Source organism: Schistocerca cancellata, chromosome 3, assembly GCF_023864275.1.
Source record: "Schistocerca cancellata isolate TAMUIC-IGC-003103 chromosome 3, iqSchCanc2.1, whole genome shotgun sequence".
NCBI classification, from domain to species: Eukaryota; Metazoa; Arthropoda; class Insecta; order Orthoptera; family Acrididae; genus Schistocerca; species Schistocerca cancellata.
The window spans coordinates 621,179,630-621,205,611 of NC_064628.1; the positions used below are offsets into that span (position 1 = coordinate 621,179,630).

General features: G+C 37.0%; 1 long non-coding RNA gene across 1 annotated transcript; it reads left to right on the forward strand.

The window, feature by feature from the left end:
* The first annotated feature begins 994 nt into the window (after positions 1-994).
* On the forward strand, positions 995-20,963 carry LOC126176866 (uncharacterized). Its single transcript, XR_007535681.1, has 3 exons — positions 995-1,312; positions 7,381-7,447; positions 20,806-20,963. It is a non-coding gene; the product is annotated as an uncharacterized LOC126176866 (long non-coding RNA).
* Positions 20,964-25,982: the final 5,019 nt, after the last annotated feature.

The following is a 25,982-nucleotide window of genomic DNA, read 5'->3' on the forward strand; positions in this document are numbered from 1 at the left end:
TTCCTATCCTTACTTGAATAATTCTGATCTGTGGATTTCATTGTCCCATCTACCACGTCCCATAGGTCGTCTAAACGTAAATACGCTTCTACTGCGAACTTCCAGGTTGCATAGTTTTCGCGACCTATAAGTCTTTCAATCTGTGGTATTTGTGCCGCACTCATTCTTAACGGTAACTTGCTTTTTATTGCCGTAAAGAACACCGAAAAATTATGCGTAAAAAAATTGCGATCGTCTTGTAAGGATCACTCGCACTTCACGTAAATTGGAACTTTTCCAACACTTTCTCCTTACTATTTTGTTGATATACTTATTCCAAATGCACGCTGGGCCCATAACCTATTGGAATTTTCGCAGCTGAATAAGTATTAAGGAGAAAAAGGGACATCTTACTAATAACTATATTTGCACATTCAAGAACAAAACAAGATTCCAGCGAGCACAACACAATAAACAGCGCACACAAAGAGTGTTAGGCAATGCCAAAGAGGTCTATTTTACACAGTGCACTTTTCTCCGTCACACACGAAATATATTGTTCACACAATTCCAACAAAAAATATTGGACATTGTCTGTAGGTGGCCAGGTTCAGCATATGATCAGACAATTTTCAATCATTCTAGGCCGAAAGCTCGGCTTGAAAGTGGTGAAATAGGTAATCATGTGTCGTTGTGTGACTGTCAGAAAAGTGGCACATTTGGAAAACAAGTAACATCTGATATACATCTCCACTCTATTCCTGGCAGAAAGCAATAATTTCAAAACAGACAGGATATGACAGCAACGATGTTACATGTAAGAGCACCTGACGATGGCAGTCAGCCAAAATGAGCTCATTGTCAATGAGGTAAAATATAAACAACTTACACAGCAGTGTAACTCTATATTATTAATAAATAATCATGTCATTAAAAGACATAATTCGAACTGTAGGCCCCAAAGAGCAAAAGTTAAAAAATTCCTTGCTGTAAAAATCTTCAGTCAAGACTTGTACAAAAATCTGACATGATACAGAAAAACCAAAATCAGGTTTTGAACTAGAAGAGAAAATACTTCAGCTATCACCTTACAGTCATCAAACATCGTTCCAAATGTTTTAAAATGGACCATAGTGTATATATTGACGTTAACAATATTACTACTTTCACCTACTGATTATTTGCTGTAACTGAAACACACTTTTTTCTCATTCAATGTTACAGAATCTGTAAGCAATTGGCGATAGAGAGCAATGGCTGTCATATCATGGAAAAATATAACTAATCGTGACGAAATTCGAAGAATTGTGAACAACACAGCATCTCAACAAACGTAAGTCTGACGTCTTTCATCACTGATTCTTCTTGTTAGAATATTTCTGAGTTATATTTCTTATTGTTTCAATTCTTATCCTGTCCCTTACATTCTAATTTTTTGTAACACAATTCAAGAGGGTTTCTGATTCTGTGTTGCATTCCTTTTGACAGTTTCTATTCTATTCAGACCTTTCCATATCTATGAATGCAGTTATGATGTCTTCCCAAATTCATCTGCTTGCTGTAACTTGGTGATGCTTTTTTTAAAAAAAATCAATAAGCAGCAGATGTTTTCTTGTATCCAATCAGAGAAACTATTGAAGGACTACAGTGCTTGTCATGTAGTACCTGATCTGGGAGCAGTAATTGAGGAAGACTGACAAAAACCATTGATGGAGGAATCTCTCAATAAGCTGAACATCATGCCATCGTCATTGACTTTGAGATTAGCCTAGTAACAGTATTGCGTTAGTGAATTTATGTTAGTTCACCATAGTGGGTGAAGTGGCACCAGTGTGCATTAAGTCATATCCAACAAATGATCTTGCATTGGTCACTGCTGAGTCTGCTTGTAGAAACCATGTATATACCATTGTGATTGCTTAAGGTCGGATTTTATGGAGCCTAGATATTTCTTGGGTTCCTGTTATTAGGTTTTTGAGGCAGAGTTTGACTAATTAACAAACCGCTTAAAATCAAATTTTCACTATTCTACAACATTCTCTTACCCAAGTCAGATGAAGTAAAACAAATGTTTCTGATAACAAAGAATGAGAGTTTAATGCTACTGATGACTGGTACTCGGTTAATGTTATTGATAAGCTGTTACATAAACTTGAGATTTTTAAAGAGAGATTCTAATTCGATATTCAAAGTAATAGTTCAACTGTGTGTTAATGTAAACGAAAATAAATGGCTTATTGCAGGACTAAAAACAAAACAGACAAAAGTGATAAGAAATAAGTATGTAGTAATAAACGTTTGCTCAAAAAACAGTGCTTGTGTCAAGGGGACAATTCTATGGGGATTGTGTCCTGCAAATAGTTATGCAGAATGTATGGCTAATTATAATCCATATGCAAACAAATTAAACATCGCTAACATACCGTTTCATGCAGAGCTGAAACGTGTTCACATTTTCAAAACACAAAATGAAGGTGTCCCTGTAAATGTGTTTGGTATCCAGTATTCTGCTTATGAATGGGTGGTCACGGATGAAAAGGGATGAGAAAGATTTTAGAGATGTACTGTTATATGTTACAAAGCACTATCATGGCAAAGATGTAAATCTATTAATGTTTCAGGTTGTTAATACGGATACATACCATTTCTATTGCATAAAAAACTTGCAGAAATTAGTATGTGGTACCATTACTGACCATAGTGAGACCATCAGCGTGCGTGAGCGTTGTCTGTGCTAATTTCGTTCCCAAGAAAAATTAAATGATGTTCAGTTGACTGTACAGTTCAGACCAATTAACAGTACCATACCCAGTCGCAAGAACAAGGTATAAAATTTACACAGCCTAGGAATAAACTGATGCCAACATTTGTGATTTATGCTGATTCAGAATGCATATTAGAGCCAGTTGCCACCTGCCATCACAGCAGTGACACTGATTCACATTCCAATCAGGTACATCTGCATACAGTTCAGTGTAACCTAATACATACACTATGGCTATGGTGCGGTATATTCTGAGTCTGAAATGTATGGAGATAGAGGCTGTGTGAAATGGTTCACTGAACATCTGTATGTAATCACTGAAAGATTAAATGAGACTTTATTGCAAAATAAAAATATGGTAATAAGTCCCAAAGAAGAATTAGGGTTTCACTTAGCAGAGGTATGCTGTAATTGTCAGGAACCATTTAAGGACGAAGATGTTCAAAACATTTCATCAGTGCATACTGAGACACTACACTTGCTGGCTGCAGCATGAACCACAGGCTTCACTATACAGTAGCAGTCGTCTTACACAATCTGTGTAAATACAACAGCCATTTATCAATCACAAAAAAATGATGTCAAATAGACACAAAGAAATTAAATTTGGATCGTGTTTCTATGCTTCCATCTGATATGGAGAAATATAAATCGCTTATGAAGAGTATTGCCCCAAGAGAGATAATCCAATTTATCGATTCACTACATTTTTGATGTGCTGCCTCAAAAAATGTGTCATACTTGAAATCAGATGAACTCATGATAATGAGGACATATTTTCCTTGTGATAAAGAGCTTAATCTTGTTAATCAGAAGGGTATGATTGCATATGAGTAGATGAGTAGAGAATAGTTTTTACTGGAAATGATAACAGAAGGCAAGTACCAAGAGCTTGCAGTGTGTGGAATGTACTCAAGCGTATAATACCTGAAGAGTATTCGGATTTATACCTGAAAATTGATGTGCTGCTCCTTGCTGCCATGTTCGAAAACTTTTGTGTTCTGTCTTGAATATATGAACTAGGTTCTGGGCGTTATATTGGTTCACCTATCTTGGAATTGGATGTTCTGCAGAAAATTACAGGAGCAGAACTGCAGCTTACTGCCAACATCGAACAACTCCAGTTTGTTGAAAGGGTCGTTAGAGTCAGTATAGCCTATTATTCAAGCAGATATGCTGCTGCAAACAACAGAACCAAGGACAGTTATGGAGACAAAATTGACGAATAATACACTATACAAAGTGTGTGAGAAAAGTAATGACACTGACAACACTGCGAGTGATCTGACAAAGCTGTACTGTACTGTTTCTATAGACCAGTGTGTTCATTCATTGCAGATGCCCAGCCCGAGTTTCAGCTCCATACAGCCTTCACGTGATTACTGAGAGTGTCATTAGCGAAGGTGTCTTTTTGTTGTATGTTACGAAAATGGAACAACGAAATTTAGACAAACGTTATACCATTTCGTTTTGTGTTAAACTTCGGGAATCCTCGAAGGTAACCTTTGAAAAGCTGAAACACGACTATGGGAAACATTTCATATCAAGAGCACAAGGTTTTCGCTTGCACAAATCATTTTTGGAAGGCCGACAACACGTTGAAGATGAACTTCGCTCAGGGAGAACTTCAACTTCAAATCCGACAAAAATGTAGAACGTTTGCGTGCTCTTGTGAGATTGTTCCTCCAGGAACTGCCAATTAAGCATTTTACAAAGATGTCATTGAAAGGCTCAGGAAAACAGTGAATTGAGTAAGACCAGACACTGCAGGCAAGTGGATGCTGCATCGTGACAATGCACAGTGTCCCACAGCCATTTCCATCACGGAATTTTTTACCTCGGAAGGCCCTTTTCCAAAACTGAAAAAGCCTCAAAATGAAGTCATTTTGGGGATCTGGAGGACATTCAAAAGAATTTTAAAGGCCCTACCAGTTCAAGCCTTTCTGCGCTGCTACCAAGACTGGAAAAAAAGACTTCACCAGTGTATAGCTACCAAATGGAACTACTCTGAAAGGGGACAATATCGTTGTTCGAAAAAAATAAAAACTTTGATAGGTAAAAAATCTGTTTCATTACTTTTCTCACAAACCTCGTATATCTTTGTGTGAATAACCTTAATGTTGGGGCAGTTTTACAATATATTTCAGTGTCAAATTTTGTATAGCTTTTCTGCTGCACCACTGTATTGAAACTTTTGTTGTGCAATATGAACCAGACAGTTCTGACATAGGGTATATTTTAAAAGTGGATTTCCAATATCCTGAGAGTATTCACAATTTCCATTCAGATTTAGCTTCATGTCCAGAAAAAAGTCACCACCATGCGATGGTAAAAAGCAAAGAAGTTAATCTGAATTTTAAATGATAAAAAAGCTATTATTTTGCAACAGAAATCTGAAACAATTGTAAGTGAGTAGCCTTTATTTGTGTGTGTATGTGTGTGTGTGTGTGTGTGTGTGTGTTATCGTAAATACAGACATGGCAATGTGAATTGACAAGATATGTGCTACTGACAACAAAGCCACATCACTTGCATGAAACTGCAAAAAATCCTATTGTGTGAAAACCGATCTCATTCATAAGCAAATAAATAAGCAAACCAATAATTTCAGGCTCTCTCTATGTGTGCTTGTGTACGTGTAAGCTTCTTTAGCTGTTTGTATTACTATTTCTGTAAAATTAATTATACCACAAACTGACAATAGAAGAGAACTTCCATGTACAGAAGGGTATAGCAGAAGGCAAACAAGTTTTAAATGAAAACGCTACACTCTGTAAAGGCCCATTATTTAATATATTAAAGGAACTTTACTGAAAAAGCAACACAAACACCTAAAGGAGCTTACACACACACACACAGAGAGAGAGAGAGAGAGAGAGAGAGAGAGAGAGAGAAAGTAAACAAAATTCGGCCCCAAACTCTCTCGGGAACAAATGAACGCCAATGTGGTCAGGAAACACAACAACATAGTGCTCGCGACGTTTTGCGAAATCAAAAGGCACTTATAAAAAACGAATTTACACAAAGCACATCATTATGTGTGAGCAGTGGCCTTGTAACGCAAAAAAAGGTGGATCAGTCGCAACAAAACGTGAGCAACAAAAAACATATACGGAAAACATTGTGCCACGCAAACTCACGTTTGTAAAAACCAACAGGATGTGATAACTCGCCGATGAAATTCACATTTACATGGTTTGGTTTGCAGCTGACAAGCTAGCAGTGCAGGGCACCATACAGATGGTCCTGCAACACCAGATAATATAAAATCATGGTAAGAAGCAAAGGCAGCAAAAACTTTATTTAGGCCTCACATTTTAGATCAGTTGCAACCCAAGATGTCTTCACTTTTTACAGTTTTCAATAAACAAACCTACTGATGATGGTGCTGAGGTGATGGATCATTTTTGGGTAAAAAGAAAAAACAGTGTTTTTGTCATAAAGGTAGAACCTATATTCTATAACTGTCGTGCATAGCTTGCAAATTGAGTTGCATGTGCACACCATCAATCATAGTAGCCCAACATTTGCATGTCTGAGTCTGCACTACTCACATCACCTTCAATCAGTACGAGGGAGCTAATTCATCCAGTCAGAATTAGGTTTCTAGTATATTGCAATCCACGGGTTGATCTGCATCATGGTTCTGATTGTAATCTCTATTTTTCGTGTCTTGAGTGGTAATGTTTATTCCATGTATTTTTACATCACCTATTATATGGCCTTCTTGATGTAGTTCATCATTATTGTGATTAATCTGTACTCGTTGCGTGTGTTTTCGTGAATCGGTGTTTTCCGCCAATCTCATGATTTCTTGCTTGACTAGCAACTGTTCTTTAATTTGTTCTTGCTTGACTGCTACCATGTTGTAAGGGTTTTGTTTTATACAGAAAATTGGTAATATTTTTAATGTCACATGGAAAAGCAAAGCTTCAATAGCATCTGACTAATAGTAGGCAACATCTCTGCCAAAAAGGTTGCACTGTGAGAGACTGTTAGTAAAACATTTGCTTGTGAGTGTCTTGTATTCTTGGACAGAGAGAGGAGTTGAGTTATAACTTGTGATGGAGTACGATGTGTTTAGGCCATAATGTTTGCTGGCAGTAATTTTCTTAATCTATTTTTCATTTATGGAGAGATATTTTGTAAATTCATTAACAAGACTTCAAAAGATAGTATAATATAGCATTTACTGAGACATCCAAGCATAGTAATTAATTTGGTCAAGGAGATAGAATTGTAGATTTTTATAATAATGTAACAATGTGTGATTTATTGATTTTTCTTCAAAGATGGATAGCATATGTGTTTGTAAGAAAGCGAAGATAATTTTTCCACTATTAATGTAAAGTGAATTTTTAATATTTCAAATGTTAAAATATTTTAGCTTTGTGACATACAATTTTGTTAATACAGTTATTTTATTGTTTTTCCATCAATCAGTATTTGTCTCTCTGTTTCAAGTTTCACATATATGTTTTAGCTTTTCCAAGATTCTCAGTAACAGAACTTTAATTGGCAATAATCATTGCAGTAATGAGATTCATTAGCACAGAAGTTTTATGGATGTCTCTATAATTTAAAGCATGCATTACACATCATGTTGCTAGTTGATTCAATTTTTATTTTTTAACTAGCATTGCAACAGCAACTGCAGTAGTTTGAAGATACCAGCAGCACAGCATTTACTCACTGCGCAAACAGGTAGGCTGTTTATAATTTATGTGTGACACAATTAACATTTCAACAGTAACATACTTTTCAGAAGGGACATTTTTCGTAGTTATTTATATTTCATATTTTTCTTGCAGTCAGGTTACTTCTATTATTGCTAGCAGGCTAGTTTTCTTAAACATAACAAAACTTATTGTAGTCTCGCCATGAGCATTGCAGTACACAGCTCAATGTCGCATTTCTAATTAACTTCTGAATTACTGATCACTTTTATGAGATAACTTATGAACTTAAACACGAGATTAACTGTTTCTCTAATCACTAATTAACTTCACATTGCCACACAGACAAAATACCGGTAAATATAACTATACAATACCATAAAACAAAAACAGTTAGCCACTTTCAATGTGAGACACAAGCATTAATCTTAGCACTAAACCTATCCTCTTTGGGGTCAAGAATTTGCGAGTGGGGTCAAGAATTTGTCCACATGATCAGGAAAAGTGACCAATTGTTCTCTGAATCTTTGCAGGAGATTTCTCTTTAATATTTTTAATACATCAGTAGGTATCATTTCCTAACCTCAATACGTTTCATTTAAATATTTCTCATAGCATGTAAAGTACCTTACTTACTGTTATATTTATCAGGATTAACTACTTATTTTCATAATTTTTCTTGGTGGCTTTTGACCAGTACTTGGCCAAACATGCTCTTCTGAAGTCACCATATACTAACTACTTCTCTGATACTTCGGTGAGCCACAGTGCAAAATCTCTCTGGGAAAGTACTTCCTTGAACTTACTGTTTTCTACATCGTTCCAGCTATTAGAAATGGAGACACAAAAATCTTTTTGAGCACCACAGGACGGATTTAACATCGTTCTGGTTTAAATTTCATGGGCATGTTTTCCTCCATGATATGAGCAGAAAAAAGTGGCATCACGCGAACATCACATGGCACATGAGCTGTCGCTATATTGCTTTGTGCATTGGTGGCACCCATATGACCATTGTTATTTTTGTTAACGTTGTGGCCTATGCTAGACATGCTATCTTCATCAAAAACAGATGAGTCATGTTCCAACAATTTTGTGTTAGTTTCTGTTCTACTCTCTCATGGTGCATGATTTCATTTCTTTGTGTGATTTTCACTCGCTAATTGTGGGCAAAATCAGTTTCAGTCTTATGTAACTGTTTTGACCATTTTGCAAATTCACCCTTCGGTATCTTTTAAGCAAATCTGTTCCAACTTAGCTCGGAATTTATTTAGTCGGATCATGGCACCATCTTGCAGTGCAATTGCTCTGCTATTTGCATGTACTCCAGAGTGGAAATGTTGTCATCGATTATTTCGATTACTTCTGTGCCAGCCTTTGTGGCTGAGCGGTTCTAGACGCTACAGTCTGGAACCGCGTGACCGCTACGGTCGCAGGTTCGAATCCTGCCTCAGGCATGTATGTATGTGATGTCCTTAGGTTAGTTAGGTTTAAGAAGTTCAAAGTTCTAGAGGACTGATGACCTCAGAAGTTAAGTCCCATAGTGCTCAGAGCCATTCGAACCATTTTTGATTATTTCTGTATTCTGTTGCTCATCTCAGTTGAAAATATTTTCTCACATTGGAGAAACTAGCTTATTATATATTGTCCTCAACATGATTTTCTGTATTGTTCACAATGTTATCCTTTTGGCGAGAATGATTTTCAGTACTTTGATTAGGCAAAGACTAATAGCTAGCTAAGCAGTTTTGCTCCGCTTTGATTAGGCTAAATCTTTCCATTTTTGAATCTATGGTATTTATTTTATCTTCGAATTTCTTTCTTTTCTTTTCAAATGGGTTTACTTCACTAATTGTATAGTTTTGTTCTCTAGCCTTTGGGGTAACCCCACCTACATTTTTTTATGGTTTAGACAACATATCTCCCATATTCTCTTGTGTAATCTACACACTTGGGCTTTCATGTATAATTTGAGGGTCAGTGGTTAATGTTCTATCACATTCTGTATTAAATTCAGCTCGACTATATAATTCTGTTTTCATGGCAGCATATGATTGAGGCTGCAAAAATTGGCAATAAACCCTTTAATTACTATTATTCACTTATTTGACTTGAAAACAAATAAGCTTTGTTGGAATGCTAGTCATGTACAACAATGGCTGACTGAAATACAGGGACATTCTCATAGTGCTATATTCAATAACTGAATAAATGCTGTACATACACTATTACAACTACCAAAACCCCCAAATAACTACACCTAACTTGATTCTGCATGATTTTACTATTACTATAACTGTGCTGATAAGGCAAAAAGTTTCACAACTTGCATTCAATATAAAGCAGAGGTTTTCTTGGTATTTTAATTTTTCCATCTGAACTTCTTTTCTCCTTTCTTGTCTGAATCTGAATGGTTCATGTAACAAAATGTACAATAATGAAATATTATTTTGCAAATATTTTCACATATAAAATTGAATTAACTTATAAATTTTCTATTGTTTTAGTATTAGTCACCGGTTCTTTCACAACATTTACAAATTACAGTACTCCCTAAATAATGGTTATAGTGGTTACAAACCATACAACCCAATATTTCAGACTAGGAATGTTATAACTGTAATATTAGTTCATTGGTAACCTGTGGATTAGGTTCAGGAAACATAAAATATTTTTGCATTAATAATACAAAGAAGACTCAAACTGACTTTTAAATTGCCTTATGGCTTATTTATTATCTTTTGAGTGTAGCAATCTACCGAGGATCCACTGGTAATTAAATGTGATACATTTTATTTGACATAATAATGTTAAGTATGCCATATTATGTTCATAATCATTATGCTACATGTATGGGTGTGTATCAGATAATGGGGGATCAATTTTGAAAAAGTGTCAACCTTCTCTCAACGATAAACTACAACTAACTTGTCTGTCTTTAGAAAGAGGGACACAAAAGATGCTCAGAGACTAATGTGAATCTTCACCCCATATGGTAAAATCCATTGATATTGGTATATTATATGATTTGTTGCTGCATTTCGGAAGCAGAAGAACAAAACTGGGATATAACATAAGGAGATATTTTCCTTGCAGCCAAGCTATCAGGTGTCCCACATTCTCCCTTCAATCAAATAATTGTTGATCTGGAACTTCCTAATACCTTGTGATTGAAGCTGCACTAAATGAGCTAACACATATTTAGAACAATAATAATTTTAAAAACACAGTTTCCACTTATCTTAAGCTACTTGCATAAGCCATATTATCAGCATTATTTGCACATTATATTTGCTGCATTAGAAATCATCCTTTTATTTCTTATGTTATATCTACATCTCTTTTTACATTTTTAATTTTGTAAATACTTCTGGTAATACTACTTGTATCTCCTTCTCATCTTATTACTATTTCTCTACATTTTGTTAGCTTTACAGAGCTTTCTTTCAGTACAAGCAAGACCAAATCGGAATTGTCAACTAAATGAAACTTCAGTTATCTTATCCCAGTCTCACTACTGCTGATCTGCTAATTCCATCAAAACTCCCAGGAAAAGCGAGTTAACAATTATTTGTCAATATGAAATTGAAACAGTATTTGTCAGGTTCACGCAATGACGAAATATCTCCCGTATCTTTCTCTGTATCTCAAATGACATGCGGAGCTATCCCCTCATAAGTCCTACATCGATTACACAGCAATTCTAATTATATAAATATTTTCCAGTGGCTTACCACAAAATAGAGAACATGCTTACTTCAACATTAAGTTCCCTTAATGATGTTGCTCTGGCTATATACTAGAATAGTAATATACATACAGGATTATCTTTATAATTAATTAATAAAAAATAAAAAGGATGATGAGCACCCTTACAAGAAAAAAGTTATAAGTTTTATATATATATTTGTGTGTGTGTGTGTGTGTGTGTGTGTGTGTGTGTGTGTGTGTGTGTGTGAGGAAATTATGTATTATTAATTGAAATGTTATTTTTATATAGTACTATGAGGCTATGTTGAGTCACCTATTTTGAGAAGCCCTATATATTAGTTCATCAATGCATGCACATAGTCCAGTGTCAATAAATGTTTATAAGTTCTACGTTTTGGCTTTTAGTTTCTTGCGATCCTTGTAACGTCTATTATGTCGCCACTCCTTTCGATGGTTATCCCCATGTTAGCCCCATAATGGAGACAAATCAGACATTAGTGTTCCTAAGTCTTCGTGCTTAGAACTGGCTTGCACTGAAATAGTCAACGATTCACTAACCCACAAACACTTGCATATTTTATACTATATATTTTGCATGTAAATTATACAAAATACAATTCGATTTTCTCTCACGACTGTTTTGTCAGAACAAGAGAAAAGACCACCTTGGGGAAGTAACAAAAAGAGATTGTAAAGGTTCTTTCTTCTGTTCCAGTAAAGATTCTTTGACATTTTCGATTATTATACTGTGTTTGATGCAAAATTACACTTACGTTTCTCTAATAAACATGTGCTTCTTCCTACAAACTTTCAGAATGACCTTTTCTCAAAAAAAATTTATCAGCTACAAGTAACATCACAACTGCCCCCACATTCTGAAGAAGGGGCATAGTTTACTTTCTGCTTCTGTTAGCAGACAGTATTAGCCGTTACAATGCTTATAAAATTTACGAGTTCCATTTCTGGTTTTGAAAACCACAGGCTTTTAACTATGAGTAACATAAGTACGAGGGGGTACCAAAAAGTGCTGGGCAGAGCTTTTGTAGTACAGTGTTTTGACGCTAGGAGCGCATAGAGAGAACATTCAAAGTCAGTAAGCTGAGTGCCATCACTGAAGAAACTGTGGTCTAGTTTTGGCAGAGTTTATAAAGACATCTGTTTTGTGTGACTGTCTGTTTTGCAATGGCTGGTTTTTGTAAACAGTGTGTGGCAGTGAAATTCTGCTTTTTACTCTGAAAAAGTGGAACAGAGAGTCTTTAAATATTAAAAACGGCGTACAAGGAGTATTATTGGGACATCTCAAGTGTCTGTGTGGTTCTCCAGTTTACAAAATACAATAAAAGTATAGACAAAGGTATTAGCGCAAAATAAGGAAGTTCAAAAAATAGAAATTCGGTTTCCTTTGGGTACCCTTCGTATATGGCCCAGTGAAGTCCCTTTTGTTATAGGACTGGAGGATGGGGAAGGTTGTGAGTGATTTAACGTCTTTTTCTTCTCCCAAGAGCCATGTGTTTACACAGTTGGAAACTAAAACTTACTTTCTGTACAAATAACATTATACAAAGAATTGTATACAGTGAAAGAAAATATTTAAATTAGATACTCTTCATTGTCGTTATGTTTGTTCTGACTTACACTAATAACTGTTTTTGTTATTCAGTGTTTTTTGTCATATTTGGTGAATTTATTTTTTTGGTCGGTTCATGCCAGTTAAACACTTCAGTTACGCAATTTTAACCCACCTTTCTCTCTGAGTCAGTCTTGATGTTGTTGCAGTGTTTGAGCCGGCCATTAGAACTCTCAGTGTTGTTAATTCTTAGTCTGGCATGACTGAATGTGTGCAACAGTCTTGTGAAAGGTGAACACTGTATTTTGCCCTGTGACTTAAAGTCACATTCCCAGAGTATTAAGACAGTTCACTTGTTCCACAATGAAAACTGAAGATGATGCAAGACATTGTGTTTGTGGACAAGGTATCAGTTCAGTAAGTATGCCAGACATTTGTAATTTGCTTCATGTAGTTCACCTCATATCACTCCACATCATCCTTTTCATGTGCTGCACGTACTGACTCTTATTTGCATCTTCTCTTACCTCCAAACAATTCACTTTATTACAAAAACTAAATTTCTTTAGACTTGCTCATAGAGATTCGTCATAATCGTAACATTTTCCTTTTTCTTGTGAGTTCCATTGTTCCTTGACTGTCTCCACCTTATTTTATCAGTAACAGAAATGTTTCTCAGTGGTACAAATGTTTAAATTTTTTTACACACACATGTAGACATTAATTCATTTTTCATATTCAAGTTACAATAACCTGTTATTGTGAGTTAAATATGTATCAGAAATTTCCTTTTACCTACCTTGGGCATAAACCGTGACTGCTCAACTAATATTAAATCATGTTATTTGATTCATTGATGAAGTGATGACTTAGCTCTGTTTTATTCCTCTTTAGACGAATGAACATCCTTTGTATTGCCAAATTCATAGGGCTGCTGAAGTTATAACAGGCAGAACATGGGGACAATTACATTGAACAACGAGTACAGAAGAATTCACCAAGAAATCTACTTCTAAATTGTTCTTCAGTAGTAGTAGTAGAAGGCAAGAATCAATATACACTCCTGGAAATGGATAAAAGAACACATTGACACCGGTGTGTCAGACCCACCATACTTGCTCCGGACACTGCGAGAGGGCTGTACAAGCAATGATCACACGCACGGCACAGCGGACACACCAGGAACCGCGGTGTTGGCCGTCGAATGGCGCTAGCTGCGCAGCATTTGTGCACCGCCGCCGTCAGTGTCAGCCAGTTTGCCGTGGCATACGGAGCTCCATCGCAGTCTTTAACACTGGTAGCATGCCCCGACAGCATGGATGTGAACCGTATGTGCAGTTGACGGACTTTGAGCGAGGGCATATAGTGGGCATGCGGGAGGCCGGGTGGACGTACCGCCGAATTGCTCAACACGTGGGGCGTGAGGTCTCCACAGTACATCGATCTTGTCGCCAGTGGTCGGCGGAAGGTGCACGTGCCCGTCGACCTGGGACCAGACCGCAGCGACGCACGGATGCACGCCAAGACCGTAGGATCCTATGCAGTGCCGTAGGGGACCGCACCGCCACTTCCCAGCAAATTAGGGACACTGTTGCTCCTGGGGTATCGGCGAGGACCATTCGCAACCGTCTCCATGAAGCTGGGCTACGGTCCCGCACACCGTTAGGCCATCTTCCGCTCACGCCCCAACATCGTGCAGCCCGCCTCCAGTGGTGTCGCGACAGGCGTGAATGGAGGGACGAATGGAGACGTGTCGTCTTCAGCGATGAGAGTCGCTTCTGCCTTGGTGCCAATGATGGTCGTATGCGTGTTTGGCGCCATGCAGGTGAGCGCCACAATCAGGACTGCATACGACCGAGGCACACAGGGCCAACACCCGGCACCATGGTGTGGGGAACGATCTCCTACACTGGCCGTACACCACTGGTGATCGTCGAGGGGACACTGAATAGTGCACGGTGCATCCAAACCGTCATCGAACCCATCATTCTACCATTCCTAGACCGGCAAGGGAACTTGCTGTTCCAACAGGACAATGCACGTCCGCATGTATCCCGTGCCACCCAACGTGCTCTAGAAGGTGTAAGTTAACTACCCTGGCCAGCAAGATCTCTGGATCTGTCCCCCATTGAGCATGTTTGGGACTGGATGAAGCGTCGTCTCACACGGTCTGCACGTCCAGCACGAATGCTGGTCCAACTGAGGCGCCAGGTGGAAATGGCATGGCAAGCCGTTCCACAGGACTACATCCAGCATCTCTACGATCGTCTCCATGGGAGAATAGCAGTCTGCATTGCTGCGAAAGGTGGATATACACTGTACTAGTGCCGACATTGTGCATGCTCTGTTGCCTGTGTCTATGTGCCTGTGGTTCTGTCAGTGTGATCATGTGATGTATCTGACCCCAGGAATGTGTCAATAAAGTTTCCCCTTCCTGGGACAATGAATTCACGGTGTTCTTATTTCAATTTCCAGGAGTGTAAGATAGACACATAAGCTACTACTAGAAAAAGACTTTGTTAAAGTACTATGGAAATATGCCATTGTAGACAGACATTTAAGTTCTGAATTGAATCACACTTTAACACTTACCTATTTACTATTCATACTATGTGCATGTTTATACACCTATGACTGCATGTAAGAGGTCACAGTGTAAATCATGTCATTGTGTCAAAAAATGTTTTCTCCCACTACTTGTATTGTTTACACCTCTCAGCATAAATATTTTCAGTACTTGTGAAAATATGATCACCATTCTAAAGGTAATTTTATCTTTTGTATACTGACAACAATGTTTGCCTATTTTTATCTATATGTTTACCAATTGTTCTAGCAACTATGGATACTCATTTTGCTAGTTTTCTTATTTGCATCACGAGTACTAATATATTGATTTAAAATATATGCAACACAGAGCATTTTACGTAAGATCTGCATTGCAAAAATTCTTAAAATGTAAATTAGCACAAACATTTAATCATCTCCTACTGGTAACATAAGTTTTGTAAAATGTGTATGACCACATTATTTATGGGAAAATGACAAAAGTTAACTGCTTTGTTTAATGCTAAATGCATTGTGGTAACCAGCAAATGCCTAAGTTGTCAAATGTTGTGTAGCTAGATGCTTCAGTCATTCATTTGCAATTCACTATCATGTGTCATAACTAGTATGCTTTCTTATGCTGCTCTCATGATTATTTTCTTATTTTCAATAATGAGCGTTCCTCCATCTTTCACTACTCTATGTATCATTTGTTATCACACACATTTACATATTTATACATAACTATATTCTCTGCTGGTGGTGTCCTCGTGGTTTTGTATCGCTATATTTATATATCATCTCCTATCAATTGGGAAGTGCACTTGGATCGTTTCCATATAACTAATACTAGATAAACTATTTAATTGCTCAATGACCTGTACTACAGACCACTCATTACTCATGCCCAACCTCAACACTTGTAGAGTGCATTATTCTTCATGTTTGCAAAACATTGTCTTTGTTTCTTGGGCAGCCCATAAGTGCTAACACTGAGTTCATTCAGACGAAATTCTGGTTCACAAAGTTATGTATTTGTCTTTTGTGTATTGACACAGTGTTACAATATATTTTATTTTCATGAAATAAGATCTTGCCCTTCAAGTACTTAACCCATCAGAAAATATGAGGAAAATTGCACTTATTTCTCCTCACTTTAGTTGTAGAATTTAGTTATGTTATCTTTTATTAATCATAGTTATTCATTGTAGTGGTTAGTGTAAAAATTGTAAATAGTATACTTTTAGCTGGCTAGTAGTGTAGTGTAGTTCCTCTTTTGTACATATTTATTTCCCTGCAGTTTATTTCCATATCCTAAGTCTAAAAACTGATAAGTACATATGTATAGGTCTTTTAATTTCTTTTTTTCTAATTTCTTATTGTTATTTGAACCAGGCAATAACATATTTTGTCCTGTCCCTGTTGGCTTTTAGCGCACAAACTTCTTTATGTCTTTGTGTGGGTGTAATCCCCATATTTTTCCAGAACTGAGTTGACCTAAGAGATAACATCAGCATTATCAGTTAATAGTGCTCCTTGTTCACCAATTCTCACTAAATAATCTTTTGTAATCCTTCTGATTACAGGTGTGGAAGTTACATTTTTAACCATGTACATGTGAAAGCATTTAGTAATAACATCATATAATGCTGTTATATATTTACCCCACTTATCTTGTGATAGGGGGCCAGCTGCATCTATAGACAACAACTTCCATGGTTTAGGAGGAGTCATTGGATTAGTTGCATAGAACTAGATATAGGTCATCCACACACATGGTCAATCTATTTAGCAACCCTGGGCCAAATTGACATATTTTCTTATGACTCAGTGTACCCTGCATTGGACATAAGGAAAATAACAGTACATAATGTCTCGGCACTTTGATATCCCATAGTATTCCCAAATAGGGTTGGCATATTTGATTAAGTCATTGTTGTATGCATCAGGTAAACATACACACCATGGGGATGTCTCTGGTGTGTGACAATGACACAGGACTTCTTGGTGGAGAGTATAATACTCACTCAGCTCTTCACTGTTATCTTGCTATAGTCTCGGCTTTACATTTCACCAGTATGCATCTTCACCCTGTAACGTACCCATATTTTGACACATCCTTAAGTAGTATGATGAGTAGGTACCTTAGTACATAAGAAAAATGCGAAGATTGGAAGTTTGCTCTGTCAACTCGCTGAATGGTACAAACATTGTGTCAATCGTGAAAGTGCATCTACTATAATAATCTGTTCTTCTTTTATGTATACTGTATCAATACTGAGCTCTTGAATTACAAGACACCAGTGGGCAATATACCTGAGTAACAAATTTGTAGGTTAATAGAAAGAACAGGGCTTGGTAACTGCAAAAAGCTTTTGTGTGCTTACCCCATAAATAGTGCCAAAATCTTCTAAACGATTAAACGACTTTCAAAGCTTCCAGATCTGTTACCAAGTAAGATGTTTCACATTCTGTCAGGGCTCTATTTGCGAATCTAATCACACATAGGGTACATTTTCTGTCAGTTTTTCTGATTTGAAATAGGCATGCCTTCTTTCCCTGCATTAATGCATCTGAGCTTAGACAAAAGTCTTGCCTCATACAGGCATGATGTAACAGCTTAGCATTGACTAGGGCATCTTTAATTGCATCAGAATCTTTCTGGCATTGCATTGTCCACAACCCATGCTGATCTTCCTCAATAAGCTTAGTAGAGCATCACGCTTTACCAATTGATGTGGCACAAATTTTCTGAAAAAGATGTTAAGCATAAGAATGCTTTGAGTTGCCTTTTATTTTGGCATGCTGAAAATTTTTTATTGCATCAGTCTTGGCTTTACCTTGTACTATGTTCAGACTTTCGTAAGTTTACTGTAACACCATACTTTTTTTAATTTACTGATGCCACTTGTGACCATTATTGCTGTTGTTATTGTGGGACTGTACATTTCCATTACTTTGGAAATTCGGTTACACACCTGAGTTATTCATTTCGCCTCAACTGTCATAAATCAAATCAGCAGAGTACAATATAGAGAAAACGGTTATCCAGGTCTGTCTCTGATATAGTGACTAGCCTTTTTCGAATATCAGGTGGTAATCGTCCTTTCAAAGTTTTCAGAATATCAGCATGGGATATGTTCAAATGTCTTCTTTTGTTAATATATTTTTCAAAATATTTTCTTAATCCTCCCTGTCTGCTACTGAGCGGTTGAATGCCATTTATTTCCTTCCATAATCGTTCTTGAATGGCTTTTGATTAAAATTTGTCTAAAAGGCCAGTTTGAATTGATCTACTATAGCTGCAGCCCAGGTCAAGGCATCACTTTTAGTTAACCCCACCATGTACCTTTTTTTTCTTTTTTGGGTTCTTTCATTAATGTCCTGAATTTGCAAGGATGGAGAGTTATATTCTTGTCTGTCTAGCAAACCACCTGATATGGTTCCTGTGTTAGTATTGTTTGACTGGCACGAACTGATCCTGTCAGAGTTCAATTTAGAATGTATTTGCTACACTGCAGTTCTGATACCAATGTCTACTTTATCACAGTTTTCCGTATGTTCTCGAACATCAACTTTTCTGTCTTGTCAACGTAAGTTCGTTGCTGTATTATAAATTTTTGTGCAAGTGTGTTATCACTGTCAAACACTCATGCTCCCACGGAATTGTTCCATTCCTTTAATTGGTAATAACACACTTTTGTCCAAGCTTTATAAACCCAACCTCCTCTGGCAGTTTTTGTATCTTGTTAGGTCGAACTTTGCAAACTGTTTGCAGTTCAGAATCTTCTGTATGAACTTCCATCATGGTTTTTGTTAATTCATCATGCACAGTTTGCAGTTTGTCTAATCTAGTTGTAGTTTCCTGTTGTTCTTCTAATATTTGCAAAAACTTCTCATTATATCTTTGATCATGATTTGTAATTTTTTTTATCGAATTTTTAATCAAGGTTTGTAAATATTTAATTGAACTTCTTGATCAGTTCCCTTACAAATTGCATCACCCCATTCATGATGTTGGACATTGGACTATCTGAATTTTCCTATGATCTCGTGACACCTCGTTTATAACTGTTCTGGGAAAAAATACTTTCAAGTATTTAGATATTACATCGAAAAATTCTCTCATTTACATTTTCTGCCAAATCCATATTATGACAGCCACTGATTCTTTCATCATTCTTATAAGGTGCCATACGATTGTTTGCATCATCACATCAATATTTACTAATTCCTGAGTGTGGTTATTGAAATTATTCACATTAATCTGTTCACTTTTTGTTGCTTCCATTTTCAATGTCTTAACGGATGTTCACATGTGAAAATATTGATGTGAGTCATAATTATTCTTTATATACTGGAAAATTTTTGGTGCGGCATTTGTGCACAACACAATGGCTGCTACTTTCTATGAGAATGCTCTGTGTAGCACAAGATCTCTAACACAGAACATTACATTCTACTGAAAGTTGCTACTAGATAAACTATGTAGAAATGTCTACTCTTGCTGTTGAATCTAACTGCACATCATTTGACTGACTACAGAAGAATAAATATCAAGCCTTTGTCTAACTTTGAATGATGGCATGTTATTCATCTGCCATTTCAAATATCGTTATTCTTTGTATTTAAGTTCTGTAAAAACCAAGTTTCCCATCTCTTTTCCTTCTTCAGGTATTCCTATCTCCTTGTTTCTTTTATTCCGCTTCTCTTTTTAGCATATAACTAGAATGGAAATTTATATCCCTTATTACATGAATAATCAGTCTTCCACAATCATTTATCAGTATATACCTATTGAAACAGGTACAGTCCCTGTAAGATCGCCAAATATAATAAATTATGTACATACGAAATTATGTATTATTAACTGAAATGTTATTTTTATGCAGTACTATGAGGCTATGGCGAGTTGCCTGTCTTGAGAAGCTCTATACATTAGCTTATCGATTCACTCACACAGTATAGTGTCCATAAATGTTTTGAAGTTTGATGTTTAGGCTTTCAGTTTCTTGTGATCCCTGTAAGGTCCATTATGTTGCCACTTCTTTCAGTAGTTGTTCCTATGTTAGTCACAATGGAGGCGAACGGGACCTTAATGTCGCTACGTTTTCTTGGTTACTATTGTCTTGGATTAAAATAGTTGATGATTAACTAACTCACAGACACTTACATGTTTTATACTGTATATTTTACATGTAAACTATACAGAATACTTTTCCATTTCCCCAAATAAATCAAGAGGTTTGTATAGTTCACACCAGTTCCACCAGAACATGAGAAGAGACCATGTCAGAAAGATAACAAGAAGAGATCATAAAGATTAACTTTTTCTTTTCCAGTAATGATTCTTTGGCATTTTCAGTGATGACACTGTGTCTGATATACAAACTTGCAGTTACATTTCTCTAATAAATATGTGTTTCTTCCTACAAATTTTTAGAGTGAAATTTTTTTTACAAAATTGTTATCACCTACTAGGTAACAAGACATCTTCATTAAACGATAAGTGCCAACTTTTGTTGACTCCACGACACTTAACATACATGTTACCTCTACAGGTTAACCAACTTCTTCACACTGCTCTTCCATCAAGAAAACACACTTCAAAGACGGATTTACACCAGATGTCAGAAGAACAGGACCTCATATCATGTCAATGTCAGAGCATATTACCACTAGGCGACACATCACGTCAGTTGTCTTTAGCACAGCCCTGAAGGGGAAAAGTGAGTTTATAAGATATCATCTGTGATACATAAAGTCAGAGTATAGCATAGGAACTAAGAAACTAATAACTATAAAGTTTGTTACTGGCCAAAGCAAATTTCATAAAGGATATTTTTGATTAGTTTTGCATGCTAAATTGTTGAGAAGTGTAACAACATCAAAAGAGTGACTTCTTTCCCCTATGTAGAAAATAACTACAAAAGCATTTATATTTTTCTCCTTCAGTAGAGCTGCCTTTTTTTACTTAATAAAAGCTTATTTAATGAAAACTGCTTCATCAATTTATGTCCTTATTTATATGCAATATAATCATCACCTCCGTACTGTTATTGTAAAACTTAAATCATTTTCCACTTTCATGTATTTGGTATCTCTTATGGAAAAGAGTCATGTAGCATTTGCAATTTATCATGAACACAGAGCAAAATAATAAAATAAAGATAAAGAAGAAACAAAAGTGTAAAATCCACTATTACAACATAGGAAGTGCACTGAACTAGGTTGAGTTCCAACGTTAACAGACAACGACACAGTTTGCTCCTCAAACTTCAACATCAAAACTTCCTTCTCAATAACCATTGACTGTGATGTGACTTGATGTAATGTGAAGTTCTATGGCACTGACAGCCTGTGTGAGTGCTACCATTTGAAACACCTTGTGGAATATCTTAACTTGATGTGACATGACATTCTGTTCCATTCCATCAATCGCCCTTAACTTGTCAGGTCCTTGGGCAGGACCACAACTTTATGAAATCGTTCGATTTCAGGATTAATAACTCCTTCTCCAATTAATTCCAGCACCCTCATCGTGTTATGTAGTTCCAATAGCCCCTCATCTGCATTTTGTATTTGTTTATTTTTTCTTCTTCTTGTAACTGACAACGTTTAAAATTATTTATGCCCCATTTCTCCTTACTTGCAGAATTATTACTGAGTGCCGTACACTTATGTACATTTACAGTTCTCACATTTTGAGTCGCCCTCACAATGAACATATTTCTTTACAAACACACATTAGTAAATTGACGTACCTTTCCATGCTTTGACAGTGACAATTTCTAAATCTGTAAACATTTATTCTCATTTGAAGTGTTTTGTTTGTTATATCCAGTGAAGAACCAATGAAATTAATTTTCATCTCTGTGGAATGAGACTGCATGCCTGAAATCTGGCAATTAAAATGCAGGTAACTAGTCTAAATTTCACAGAGTGTCTTATAGAAAAATATTTTAGCTGTTTTGTGTACCTGTGGAAATATGGAGATATCAAATGTTTCACAAATCCTGTAATAAGAAAATCAGTAGATCAAGGCAGTCACTGCTTAAATGGATAATTTACACATCTGTGGAATACTGTTGATCAGTGAGACAAAATTTTAATGAAATACCTTCACAAAAATTTGCAGGCGTGAGCTGAATGGTCTTCATGTTAGAAGATTTAGTCATTGTTTTTCTCATTCATTCTCATTCAACTGAGTCATCAGCCTGTTTTCTAAAATATCCATGTTCATAATATCAATGATTTTAGGTTCATGAAATAAAAATTATCTGCAGACCGCCTCTTTTAAAACGGCAAGCAATATATTAACCATAGTGAGTCATATCCACGTTCTAGTAGTTTTTGCTTTGCAAATATGCAAATTCTGTTGAGTCACTTTTCGTATTCCAGAAATTTTTTTGGAGCTAAACCTGAGTGAACCTTGACACAATTTGTTGGCTTTCCTCTTAGGCAGACATAGTAAATACACACCCTTGGAAGGCAAGTGTTAGGCAGTGATCGATGAATGTCTGACTAGGGCAGGCTGTCTTAGACCCACCATTATCAGCCATTCTTAAACACATATCTCTGCAGAAAGTGATCTTGCTTTGCTGCACATCCAAGCTGCCTGGCAGTGCTGTCAAACAATGGTGCCTTGGCTTTCATAACTGAGAACAGAGTGGGAAACATTCAGCTCAGCAATATTTAGTGGCATTAAACAGGGTCGAACCCCAGTTCAGTGTCTGAAGAAAGGCAGGTGGCGTTAGCAGGTTCTCAGTGACTCAGTTCTGGAGGACCCTAGTTTGACCCTCAGCCCACTTATGCTGCAGCTGGACTGTATGGGGCTCGCAGTTCCGTCGGGAAGAATGGTTCAAATGGCTCTGAGCACTATGGAACTTAACATCTGTGGTCATCAGTCCCCTAGAACTTAGAACTACTTAAACCTAACTAACCTAAAGACATCATACACATCCATGCCCGAGGCAGGATTCGAACCTGCAACCGTAGCAGTCACGCAGTTCCGGACTGCGCGCCTAGAACCGCTAGACCACCGCGGCCGGCCCAAGAAGAATGTTGGTTGGCTCATAGCATAAGCCTATACACAGCAGATGTCAATTCAAAGCCCAACTGTAAATATCATCAGCCTGGTGGAACACTTAGCTTCAATACACAATATGGCAGGCCATGTTGCTACAGGTGTCACGTAAAATGCTCACCAAGTGCCGCCGAAACAAACATTGACCGTTGTCCCAACTACTGGGTCATGGTTACAGAAACGCTGAATTTCGACATTAGTCCTCAGCTTGTCATAAAACCACATTGAAATTTTAATTGAAAGGCAATGATGTGCATTTGGATTTCTGATTTGAAATGAAGATTTCGAAATTTAAAATCAGGAAACATGACAAATAAAAATAACTGAAAAACTACAGAGGCAAAAAATGAAAATGTAATTTAAAAACTATTTGATAAATAGTCTACAAAGATATAGACAGCCCGTTAGGTGGTAGTACAAAATATGATGCATTCTCTAATACAGTTCTAGGGTACCTTTGACTCTGTTGGCCTAAGAAATTAATCTGCGTAAATACATTAGATGTCCCTAATCCCTCAGCTACAAATGCAATCCGAACAGCAGACAAAACAAAGAGAAGATTCTGCTTAGCGTTTAGGGACGCTGTTAGTGACCGTGCTAAATTACATTACAAACTGTTCCTTAAAATTGTAAACAGGTCCATTATAATGTCAGGATGTAATTACAATTCAACAAATGAGTCAATGTAAATTTACAGATTTGAAGCGTGCGCACGAATAATGCTGTATGGCAGATTTTGACATTTCGTAGTATCGCATGGAATAATGCTGTATAGGGCAGTCTGCATCGCCTGCTGTTATAATTGACATGTTCACCGTCCGAGGGCAGCACTAAACAGCGACGAGACGAGCACAGTTTTCGCGCCTCTGCGCGAACAATGCTGTATGTTACAACAATGGCGCAGTGCAGCAAGGTGGCGCTTACCGCAAGTCGTTTGAAACGTGCAAATAATGCACGGAAAAGGAAAATTAACATTGGTAGTTGGCAGGATATTAAGAGGAAAAAACATAAATCACGAAAAGGAAAGGTAGTTCCTGCGAAACAGCCTCCAACACAGGTGAGTGGAATAATGCTGTATGGGTTTTGTAAAAAGGTGTATGTCTTTAGAGAAGCATATGTGTCCTGTAAAGCGGCGACGTGCCCTGTAGAGTACATGGCTCTAATGACATGTTATGTGTATCTTCTGAATACATTACAGTAAAAGTATGTAACGTGAACGAAGTTAACTACAGTTCTGTAGTTATCATTGGCGAAAAATAGAATACTCAGTCTGAGTAATGCTACATTACTGTGAAATTTGATAATCTACTTCAATATTAGGTAGTAATAGTGATTGTTTACATGAATCAGGATCGTTTATTCAATGCAGAAGTGTGCTCAAAAGAAGGATGCAAGGACATAAACCTGGAAATGAAGTTAAAGCTGTACGAAAAATATCATGCCTTAACATACGATGAGCAGTCCATATACTTAATAAAATCCATGGAAATAGGCGTGCCAGCCAGGCGCAAGAGAGGTAAGACAGGCGATACTTCACGGAAACAAGCTACTTTCAAATGCAAAGTTTACTCAAAAGAAGTGTGTCAAAAAACATTGCTTGACATATTCTCCATCACCCAGCGATGAATGCAGACTTTGCAACGTAAAGTAAAAGGTGGAATAACCACTCCTAAAGACGGTAGAGGAAAACATTGCAATAGGCCATATGCCACATCAAATGACGACAGGGCTCTTATTCGGCAACACATATCGAGTTTCCCAAAGCAGATGACCTATTACAGCAGGTATAAATCCTCAAAACAATGTCTGCACCCCGATCTCAACCTCTGTAGAATGTATCGGTTGTTTAGCGAAAAGTTTCCTGATAAATCAATAAGCAGGTCGTACTATCAAATAGTGTTTCAAACAGATTTTAATCTGCGTTTCGGAACACCTAGATCAGATATTTGCAGACTGTGCGATTTGTTGTTTAACAACATGATTGCAGCTTCAGATGAAACAGAACTGCACAAGATCGAAATTGAGAGTCAGTTGCATCATTCAAGGGCAGACCAAGCATACAAAGCCCTAAAAAACGATACGGAAATGGCTAAGAGGAATAACTATATACATGTTATATGTGTTGACCTACAACAGGTTTTACTTTGTCCTACATTGACTCATTCCACGGTATTCGACCAGGGACAGCTGTCGTAGTATAATTTCACAATTCATAACGTTGGTACTGGAAACATCGCCGTAAATTTGTGGGATGAATCCACCGCAAGGAGAGGTTCAGCCGAAATAGTTTCCTGTCTGCTAAAATTTGTGACACACAATTATGATACACTTCAAGAAAGTATGGAACGAAAACGGATTGTTTGGTCTGACCGCTGTGTCGGGCAGAACTACAACTGGAGAGTTTTAGCGCTTTATTTCTATCTGATCAGCTGCAAGTACTTTACAGAAATACATCAGAAGTTTTTCTGTTCTGGTCACAGTTTCCTACCTTGTGACAGGGATTTTGCAGTCATCGAGAAAAGAAAGAAAGAGTCAAAAGTTATGGTTCCTTCAGAATGGAAGCACGTCATTGCTGAGACCTTTGTCGATCCTTCAAAACTGACCATTCACGAGATGATGATGGAAGACTTCAAGGACATAGCCTCCATCGAG